This window comes from Bison bison, unplaced genomic scaffold (genome assembly GCF_000754665.1).
Source record: "Bison bison bison isolate TAMUID 2011002044 unplaced genomic scaffold, Bison_UMD1.0 scf7180017864215, whole genome shotgun sequence".
Lineage (NCBI taxonomy): Eukaryota > Metazoa > Chordata > Mammalia > Artiodactyla > Bovidae > Bison > Bison bison.
Window position 1 is genome coordinate 974118 of NW_011494787.1, and position 11412 is coordinate 985529.

Genomic DNA, 11412 nt, shown 5'->3' on the forward strand with positions numbered 1-11412 from the left:
TGTCATAAGTCAATAAAGCAGAAATAGATGTTTTTCTGGAACTCTCTTGCTTTTTCCATGATCCAGCGGATGTTGGCAATTTGATCTCTGGTTCCTCTGTCTTTTTTAAAACAGCTTAAACATCTGGAAGTTCATGGTTCACATATTGCTGAAGCCTGGCTTGGAGAATTTTGAGCATTACTTTACTAGCGTGTGAGATGAGTGCAATTGTGTGGTAGTTTGAACATTCTTTGGCATTGCCTTTCTTTGGGATTGGAATGAAAACTGACCTTTTCCAGTCCTGTGGCCACTGCTGAGTTTTCCAAATTTGCTGACATATTGAGTGCAGCCCTTTCACAGCATCATCTTTTAGGATTTGAAATAGCTCAACTGGAATTCTATCACCTCCACTAGCTTTGTTCGTAGTGATACTTCCTAAGGCCCACTTGACTTCACATTCCAGGATGTCTGGCTCTAGGTGAGTGATCACACCATCGTGATTATCTTGGTCGTGAAGATCTTTTTGTACAGTTCTTCTGTGTATTCTTGCCACATCTTAATATCTTCTGCTTCTATTAGGTCCATACCATTTCTGTCCTTTATTGAGCCCATCTTTGCATGAAATGTTCCCTTGGTATCTCTAATTTTCTTGAAGAGATCTCTAGTCTTTCCTAGTCTATTGTTTTCCTCTATTTCTTTGCATTGATCACTGAGGAAGGCTTTCTTATCTCTCCTTGCTATTCTTTGGAACTGTGCATTCAAATGGGTATATCTTTCCTTTTCTCCTTTGCTTTTTGCTTCTCTTATTGTCACATCTATTTGTAAGGCCTCCTCAGAGAGCCATTTTGCTTTTTTGCATTTCTTTTTCTTGAGGATGGTTTTGATCCCTGTCTCTTGTACAATGTCACGAATCTTTGTCCATAGTTCATCAGGCACTCTGAATATATAAAGAACTCATAAATAATAAAAGGAAGATAATCCATTCAAAATGATCAAAAGATTTGATCAGACATTTTACCAAGAAGTATACAAAAACAGGCAAGGACCAATATGAAAAACGTTCCACATCTTGTCAGTTAAATGGACATTAACAGCACAATGAGATACCACCAAACATGCGGTAGAAAGACTAAAATTAAAAATATTGACTATACTAAGTATTGGTGAGGCAAAATGGAATGGCTGGAACTTTAACATACTATTGGTGCACATGTGAAATGATACGTCTACTGAGTGGGATTTCTGGGTTTCACTTGTGCGTATATTCAACTTTACTACATATGTCTCAGTATTTTCTAAGGTTGTTAACAATTTATAATCTCACCAGTGATGTAAAAGAGTTCCTGTTGCTCTATCTCCTCATTAATGCTGCATATTGGCAGGATTCTTATTTGTATCCATCTGGTGGGAGCAAAATGGCAACCCCTTGCAGTCTTAATTTATGTCTCCCTGAAATTACTGGTAGACCAAGCATCTTTCAATATGTTTATTCTTGTACTCCCTCTTGTATGAGATGAATATTCACATCTATGCCTATTTGTCTGTAAGTTATATTTTTCTTATGGACTTGGAGGATTCTTTATTTACTCTGGATATTTCTATTTTGTCGGTCATATGTGTTGCAAACGTCTTCTCCCAGTTGGTGGTTTATTTTTTTTTTACCTCCTTTATAATGTCTTTGGATGAACAGAGATATTCATTGTATACAAATATAAACATGTTATGAATCTTTGCTTAGAAATTTAGTTTTTTTTAAATTGAGCCATATGTTAATTCTTATGGGAACTTAATTTAAGAAACTTTGTGAGAGTTTCTCTTTTTAAAAACAGGAAGTTCATTAGTAATTTACACATTCATTCCCCAAAGTATTGATTAAAAATTTTTATGGCCCTATAATAATGTTTTTAAGAAGTATGATATTCATAGCAAAACTCTGAAATGAACTTGTAAAGAAGCACTATGATATTCATAGCAAAATGATGAAATGAACTTGTAAAGAAACACTTTGAGTACTTAGGAAATGGTGCATGTTTTTCTAGAGGCAAATAGAGCCTTACCAAAATTAATCATTTAACTTTCTTGCTCTTTTTCTTTTTTCTTTTATTCTAACAATAGACTTCCAATTTTAGAATAATAGAATACCATATATATGGTCATATGTTTATGATTGATTTATATACATATAGATAGATAAAATATATTGATTTTAAAAAATTGTCCAATAAAAATAATCCTTTATTCCTTATATACAAGATGGTAAAATCAAGCTAGACTGAGTAGGTTGTATGTATCCTGTAGTATTATATAGAAGTACAGTGCAGTATAGCACAGTAAAGTAAAATATAATAAATATAATTCACAGTTTGAACCAGAAATCACAGATGAATGATTTCAGATTATCTTGGAATCATCATACTGTAATAGTCACAAAACTCTGTCCCTTGCACTAACATTTTTATCTTGGTCCTGGATGAAGATGTTGAAGTGAAAAGGAAAATACTTTTCAACACTTTCATCATTTCTAATGATAGAAAGAAAACATTACAATTAACCAGGCAGATGGCAGAAACAAAATTCTAAAGGACCTCAAAATCGAGAAGATGGAATATAACCAATGAAACTACAAAGCTGTCTTCACATTTTAAAGTTAATTGCAAGTAAATAGTGAGTGGGCTCTGCCTCGGTTAAATTTCATTTCAGAATTATTTTGTGTGCCTTACTTGACTTCCTGTTTTAAATGTGGTAAAAGATTGGATACAATCTGAACTGCTGTCACAGTAGTAAGGGGTTGCTTTGGAAAGGACACCTCCAGCCCCCTAATCAAAGCTTCTCATGGCCATCTAACCCTCTGTGTTCAGTTCTGGGGGCCACACTTTAAGAGAAACATCAATATCTTCAATGGTATCCAAAGAGAGTAGCAGAGGGTACCTTGCCAGGGAGGAAGCAGTCTGCTTGCAAGGATGGTTTCCTAGTATGCAGTTATATCCACCCAGAAAAGGTGATGACTTTTTCTAATTGACACAAACTTGCCATCCGCTAAGTACACAAGGAATCTAGAGATTAATTCCTGGGAAGTTAGAAATCTAAGAATATCTATTGGGAGAAAGACTGAACGATTTACAGTGACTGTCAGATCCAGCCCTGTAGTCCTAATCCCCAGCCCTCTAGAATAATCCTGGTCTTAGAGAGCACAGATTTAACAATCTCTGGTCCCACATGTGGAACCTTTGTTGCTTCTCTAACTCCCAATACTCCCTTTTAGAAAACTGGGCTTTGCCCTATCTCTTAAAGAAAAGAAAAAAAAAAAGACATCGTGGAATAGTGGTCAAGAGCATGTGGAATCAGGTTGAAACTTTGGTTTGAATCCAGATATTGCTTAATGATTAAGCAGTGTCCTTAATATCTCTGAGCCTCCTTTTCTTACATATAAAATGGACTGGAGGTGGTGGCAATAAAACCAGCCTTTTAATAGTAGGTGGGTATTAAATGAGAAGTTTCTTGTAAAGGGCTTGGCATGGAACATAACGACAACTAGGTAGGTAGATCTTGTGACCATCACCACCAGGATCTCCTCAGGTACCCACCGCCCTACCCTGTGACAGGAAGGGGCACCTCAGGCATTGGCCAGTTACTCCTGGACTTCTAACAGTAGGCCTTCCCAGGTCCCCAGAGTTGAGTCCAACAGAGTAGCCACTAGATACATGTGGCTTTTGAACATTTAAAATATGGCAAATGCAACGAATGAACTGAATTTTAAGTTTAAATTAATTTAATTAATTAAAGGAAATCAGTCCTGAATATTCATTGGAAGGACTAATGCTGTGCCTGAAGCTCTAATACTTTGGCCACCTGATGCTAAGAACTGACTCATTGCAGAAGACCCTGATGCTGGGAAAGATTGAAGGCAGGAGGAGAAGGGGACGACAGAGGATGAGATGGTTGGATGGCATCACTAACTCGATGAACACGAGTTTGATCAAGCTCTGGGAGCTGGTGATGGACAGGGAAGCCTGGTGTGCCATAGTCCATGGGGTCACAAAGAGTCGGACATGACTGAGCGACTGAACTGAACTGAATTTATATTTAAATACCCACACACATGGCTAGCACCTGTCTTATTAGACAGAGTCAAGGGTAAGAGGGTAATGGCAGCGATGACCACAGAACCAGGAGGGCCTGAGCACCCGTAAGTGGAGACAGTCAAGATGAGGTTGGATGATTATAAAACAGGGGTGCAGAAGTAGCCCTGAATTGGGCAGATCCTTTCACTTTGACCTGCAGAGGTTCTCTGCACTCAACTGCTTGTCTTCAACATTGTATTTTTGCCACTAAACCACCCAGTTCCCTCCTGTCAGTGATAGGACAGGACAGACCTCATAGTGACAGGTGCAGGGCTGGCCCTGGTGACCTGGCCTCCGGCCTGAGCTTAGCACATCCCAGCCACCAAGAGGGATGCTGTTTGCATTTTGTTCTCAATCCACTAAGAAACCGGAAGCGGCGTTCAGCTGTTCCCTGCCGGGAGGGCTGCACACAGCTCTTTCCTAGCTCGTGTTTTTTTCCAGAACAGTGGAAATATATCTGATGTAATGTAGCAGAACACGACAAGGGACGGTTTTTCTCTTAACAAATACTCATTTGAAATGGTGCCCACACCCCGCATGAGGAGCGATCTATTTCCCACAACAGTGTTCCGGCAAAACCCATTACTAATTCCACAACTCAAATTAAAACTAACAGAACTTGAAGGCTGGGGCTGACTGTGCTCTCTGCTGACAGGGAGCAAGGAAGAGTGGGGGGAGGGGCCCGGCGCACTCGCGTGTGTATGTGTTTAATTACACTGTTTAACACATCGAGAATAATTTAGCCACCCGAGTGGGGAAAATAAGGCACTTAACTGCTCTCCGGTGGAAAAGAGCCCCGTGCAAACCACTCTCAGCTGTGCGCCACCTCGCACACCTCAGGGCTTCGCAGGGAGAGAGAGGGTGGGGAGAAGGGTTGGAGAGAAAGAACAAAGATGGCGGGGAGGGAAGGAGGGAGAGGGGACTTGGGGCAGAGGTAAATTCAGTGTGAGTGGGGAGGGCACGTGACTATTTCTCAAGGAGAGTGGAATGAGACTGTGAGAAGCTGAGAATGAACATAAATTTCAAGCTTTAAAATGGAACTTAACACCTAGACCAGGGCTTTACCTGGGTGGCTCCCCGGCTTCAGAATCGTCTCAGCGGCGTTCCTTGCCTTAATGGCCTGGAAGCTGTGAATGGAGGCTTCTGGTCCCTGGAAAGGCAAGCCTCAGAGGAAGACTATCCAGGGCTCTCTGCAGAAGGGGAAACTGAGGCTTAAGATCAGACAAGAGGTGTCTGGGCAGCATGGGGAGTAGATGGCTGTCTGGCTCCCAGCTTCAAGGCTGGTGCTTTGGCCTGGAAGCAAAGCTTGTCATGGGCCCTGCTGAGGGGTATCTTTATTTTCTGTTCTGTTGGAGCTGAGATAATCTCTAATCCAAGGGCCTCGGGAGAGGGAGTGATGAGAGAAGCCTTCACATGGCTTCAGATTTACAGAGCATTGCAGCACCCCAGATGGGGACCAGGTGCCAGAGAAGTGAGTACTCAGAATAGAACTATCCATCGTCTGCCAGTGACTCTGGGTTCAACGCTGGGCTGACTGCCAAGGAGATGAACAGCCTGGCACAAGAGTGGCAGAAAGCAGAAACCACTGGTGTGGCTCATGGATGGGGCAACCCCACTGTGCTCTCTAGCAGGTGGCCTCGCCATGTGGACCCAGCCTCTTCAGGGACTCATGGCTGATGGGTCCCTCCCAGGGCACCCTGTGGGTTAACAAGGAGAGCCCTTGCCAGGCAGCAAGGAGTCTGAGCCACTCCATTAAGTCCATGAGCCGTGCCTCTTCTCTGGCCTCCCTTTCACCGTTTGGAACACTGAGCAAGTTGGACTTACTCTCTGAAGTGCTTTTCAGCGGTAACGTTCTGTGTTTCTGGAACTGAGAATGTTCTATGCACACTCCTTGATACTGTTGGGCAGGCAGTGAAACTGGAATACAGCATTCCTTTCAGTTAAGTTCATCACGTGCAAACACAGAAAATCCAAACATCTTCGCATGAAACACTTCTCCTTCCCATCTCCCAAATGCTTTGACGTGTTACTCAATACAGAAGAGGCCTAGAAAGTTCCCAAGTAGCTTGTCGATGTATTCTGAGGACATGGCAGAGCCTTCTTCCTGGGTTCTATAATTACATGTGTCCCAGAAACACTGTGTAACATTCAGTATGATCACGGATTTCTGGGCACGGTTCTTCCTCCATCCATAAAGAGAGGATACACTTCCCACTTACTAATTTAAACTCCTTCTAAAGCACATTCGGGGGATTTAGGAAGTTGGGGCCCGTCATGTATCAAATGATTATCTGATTTTAAGAGTTACTATCTCCAACCCATCCTCCCCAGGTCACTCCAGACGGCTCGCTTCCCAGTGGGCAGGAACCTTATGTGCAGTCTCAGGTCCTCTTGGTCTCAACTGTCTCTGGGACCCTTATCTCTCTTTTGAGGGTTTTCTTTGACTCTGGGCAAAGAAGAGGCTCTTCTCACCTCTTCCGGACTGAGGTGAGGTGCCAAACCTCAAGGAGTAGGATCTGGATTTCCCAGTGACTGCCAAGGGGCCAGATGCACAAGCCAGAGGTTCAGAAGCATTAATTCCCCATGGGGCAAACTTTAAGCAATGAGAGATGGAAGACAGAAGGGAGCCTACATGTAAATTTCCTCTCTAACATCTCTCCTGTGGATTATTCCAAGACCCAGCATTTTTGCAAAACTAGTTGTAGGTGTCCTGCTTTAGCCAAGTAGCTATTTCTTTTTGTGAAGGGACGTGGGTGATACATCACCTTGTATTTCTTCCCATCCTCCTCTCCTCATTTGTTATTTCCCTCACTTTTGCTGCCCTGGGATTGCACCTCCCAGTGAGGCATTAGCATTCAAGCTTTGCCTCAAGCTTTGTTTTGTAGAGAACCCAGGATAGAATAATATCAACAGTAATAACTGGAATATTTTGAGCGCTTATCATGTGCCAGGTACTTTATATGTATTATCTAAGTACTTTACATATATTATCTCATTTAATCTTTTCAATAAAAGTGTATGCTTGTGTGAAGCATACACTACTGTTACATTTTATTTTTTTTTAATAAATTTATTTTAATCGGAGTCAAATTACTTTACAATATTGTATTGGTTTTGCCATACATCAACATGAATCCACCACGGGTGTACACATGTTCCCCATCCTGAACCCCTCTCCCAAATCCCTCCCCATACCATCCCTCTGGGTCATCCCAGTGCACCAGCCCTGAGCATCCTATATCATGCATCGAACCTGGACTGGTGATTCGTTTCACATATATTATACATGTTTCAATGCCATTCTCCCAAATCATCCCACTCTCACCCTCTCCCACAGAGTCCAAAAGACTGTTCTATACATCTTACATTTTAATGATGAGGAAACTGGGACCCAGAGAGGTTATATTACATGCCCAAATGATAGCATTAGAAATCACACATGTGAGGATCAAGTACAGAGCTAGACACAGAGTTAACCATCAGGGTCAGTAGGTGGGTCATTAATCTGTATATTTCTCACTAGCACCCTTTCTTCTAAAGCATTCTTTCCAGGGAATCACTCACTGAATACTACCAATGAAGAAGTCAAAGAGGAAATCAGAAAATACCTCAAGACAAAATGAAAATGAAAGCACAACCCTTCAAAAAATCTACAGGATGTAGCAAAAGCACTTCTAAGAGGAAAGTTCATAGTGATACAGGCTTCCTCAAGAAACAAGAACATCTGAAACAACCTAACTTACCACCTAAAAGAATTAGGAAAAGCACAAACAAAACCCAAAGTCAGCGGAGGGAAGGAAATGATTAGAGAGGAAATAAATAAAACAGATCAAAAAGATGATAGAAGGCATCAATGAAACCAAGAGCTATTTTTTTTGAAAAGACAAGTAATTTTGCTTATCCTGTATGTCAGAAAGTATACAGTGGTAAACAAAGGCATGGGTCCTGCCATCAGGGTATCCCTGATGATAATGTAGCCCTCCAGGTTGTGACTGAATGAGCAGAAAGCAAAGGTGACTTGCCGATTAAGAGGTCCTCTCACTGTATGAAACGGGCAAAGTTGAGGTTATCTTCATTTAGGGAGTCAACTCACCCTTTGCCCTAGTTTTTCTTAAAACTTGTACTTGGACCCTTTGCATCACAGACACCTGCTTTTTTGAGCTACTGAATCCATATCTCTGGGGGTGGAAATTTCGAAGCTACAGAATTAAGACAGTCTCTGAAACATTTATATGCTTACTAAAGTTTGGAGTGCTTTCTTGGTCCAAAGTCCTGAGAAGTCACCTCTCACACCCTACCTGTTTTGAAGACAGGTGTATTGATGCAGCCTGGTCAGCAGGATTCCCCCACAGGGAGCCAAGTTGGGACTAGGTGGGTCCCACCAGCTTGGCTGCAGCCGCTCTGCAGGATAGAGAGTAATGGAGGATACTGGTAGTGGCACAGGGGCAGTTCCTTTGCAGAAACAGTTGGCTGACGGTCAACTGCCTGGATGTCTGCTTGCTTCTTCCCCTTGGGCTCTTCCTTATATGGGCACGGCAGACACCGCCCCACCTTAGTTAAACAGTGACTCCATCCTGGGACCTGGAGAGAAGATATTGGATTGAACTGCAGATCTTCCCCCAAGCCGGTCTCCACCTGATCCCATTTCACTTCCTGGAGTCCCGAGCTTTCGATTTCTTGGCTGCCGGATTTGTGGTCATCCGAGGTTTCCAAATAATTCAGTTGCTTTGTTTTAACTTCAGGGACTTTTCCTTCAGAGGAAGGGCTGAGGAAGAGGGAAATGCCCTTCCTTGGTGCCTCTTTCTCACATCCCAAGTGCCTTCACCAGGTGTCACACATCAAGAGCAACTAACTACTCAAAGTAAGTCACACCACATGGGCTTTGTGCCAGAAGAGCATCTCCTTTTGACAAATATAAATGGCAGACTCGATGAACCCTGGGCGTGGAGAGACCCGGGGAAGGTCTCTGCATCATTCGTGCTTAATGGATGGTGGAGAAAGGGATGAAGCGTGTAAGGCAGGCACTTCCTGACTCCAGACCCCTGATAGCATGGGCCACTCATGTTGTAGGCCTTGATTGAAAAAAAAAATGCACAGCCTAGAAGTTGAGAATTCTTAGGACTTCAGGCCTGAGAGGCAGCCTCTCAGATAGCTCTGAGGGACTGCTCCAAAGAGGTAAGGGAGGAACCAGGATTTATAGGAGTTTTTGTAACAAAGACCAGGTTCGTTGGAACATCAAAAGGTTACCGTTTAGGAAAGAAAATCACGTATCTCAAGTTAAGGAATTTGGCACTTTTCTGTTTATGGGAAGACGCAAGAGTCCGGGCTCATTGGAATCATTCCTTTGATATGCACCTCAGCTATCTATGGCCAGTATCCTCTTCTTTCTCAGCCTGAGTCCCCTCAGGGTGCGCTGTTGGGGGTGGCCGCAACGTCCGAGGTCCTTGGCAGTGGGCAGGCCTGTTCCTGTCCATCCATCCAGGGCTTTTGTAGTGGCTGATGACTGCAACACCCTTTGTCTACTGACATGGCTGGCAGTATTTTTCACTCACAATATAAAAGAAGGAAAACTCATTTCTACTGATGAGATGCAGGAGGCCCTGCTAAGGAGTGATGGGTAGTGGAGCGTTTGCCAAGAGAAGAAGGTGGTGAAGTGGTCCAGGCAGGGGTGAGCATGGTGAGAAAGTACAAATCCCAGGTGGACAGCTTGAGGAACTTGGATGAAGTGAAACCCAAATCACCCACAGACACGTTAAGGGCCGACATTACCAGCACCCCAAAGCCCGCTTGGGGATCTCCTTCCCATCACTATCCTCCAGGAGAGCCTCAAGGTCAACTCTTCCCAGTCCTGTGCATTTTGATAAGCTCTATCCTCTTCCTCTTTTAAGAAAACAAATTCAGAGTTGATTTAAGGGATTAAATCAAAAGTCCCTATAAAATATGACAAAGGAGACTATTGTGGTGGGGCAAACAGGTATACAGAGTATTTGCCATGTAATCAAATGGCTCATCTCACAGATTTCATGGGTTTTTACATTCCTCTGTGGGTGGAAAAAGTCAACAAAATGAGATGATTTTTCTTAGTGCTAAGAAGTGTAAAGTACAAGCTCACCCAGCTTTAGTGCTGTGCTGTGGGCTGCACTCTGTATGAATCAGGCAAGTCATATTCTTAGACTCAGAGCAATAGGTGACAAATCTAACAATATCTTCAAGAGAAGCATTATAAATGAAACTGGTTAGTTGGTATTTCCTGGAGAGGGGAGGTTCTGAAGAGCTCTGGTACCAGAGTTCTTTATGTTTCAGTGCAGAAAAGAATTCAGCGAGAGGAAAAGTGATGGGTAAGAAGTGATTTATTAGAATAGGATGCTTGTGAGTTTTACAAATGGGCAGGTGAGAGATGCCACACCCTGGGAACTTATTGGGCTACAGATTTGTAATCAAAGGAAAAATGGAGGGGTGGCAGGGAGAACTTCCTTGTCTTTCTTGAGTAGACATCATGCTGCCATCATCAGCTCCTCCTCCAAGCTAAGCAGGGGAATTTTCTTGTCCTTTCATGGTCAAGTGTGTGTGTGTGTACTCAGCCATGTCTGACTCTTGGTGACCCCATGGACTGTAGCCCACCAGGCTCATGTGTTTATGGAATTTTCCAGGCAAGAATACTGGAGTGCGTTGTCGTTTCCTCCTCCAGGGGATCTTCCTGACCCAGGGATGAACCTATCCATGTCTCTTGTGTCTCCTGCATTGGCAGGTGGTTCTTTACCACTGTACCACCTGGGACATGGTCAAGCTAGGTCCATGAATTATTGTTTTTTATGTGTGCAGAGAGTATGTCCTAGGGATCATTTACTTATTTATCTCACTGGGCAGGATATGGGTCTCCTGCCTCCATTGTTTTATTGTCTGGGGGCATGCCTCATGCTTCTGTCACATGGTTTTGTTGCTAAGCAAGCATGCTTGGCTTTGTGGTTATGTAATCCTGCTTTCTTGAATAATCATTAACTTACAGGGGTTTCCCATATATTTTGTACTTACAATCCCCTAGTGGGATAAACTATGTAATCACCTATTTCATCTCTTTACTCTGTCCCTATCATAAACACTCAAGTTTTCAAACTAAAATGTCCTGGCACAATCACTTACTTATCGTGGAATTTTGGACAAGCTACTTAATGCAAGGAGAGGGAAATGGCAACCCACTCCAGTATTCTTGCCTGGAGAATCCCATGGACAGAGGACCCTGGCAGGCTACAGTCCATGGGGTTGCAGAGAATCAGACATGAATGACCCGCATACACACACACTTAATGCTAAG

At 43.0% G+C, this 11412-nt stretch overlaps 1 protein-coding gene across 1 annotated transcript in view; it reads right to left on the reverse strand.

Moving 5' to 3' along the window:
- The window catches only part of CAPN13 (calpain 13), an 89713-nt gene extending 81248 nt beyond the window's left edge, over positions 1-8465 (reverse strand). The window contains exon 1 of the mRNA XM_010845284.1: positions 8399-8465. The gene's annotated coding sequence lies outside the window, so the exon portion shown is untranslated. The remainder of the gene's footprint in view (positions 1-8398) is intronic.
- Positions 8466-11412: the final 2947 nt, after the last annotated feature.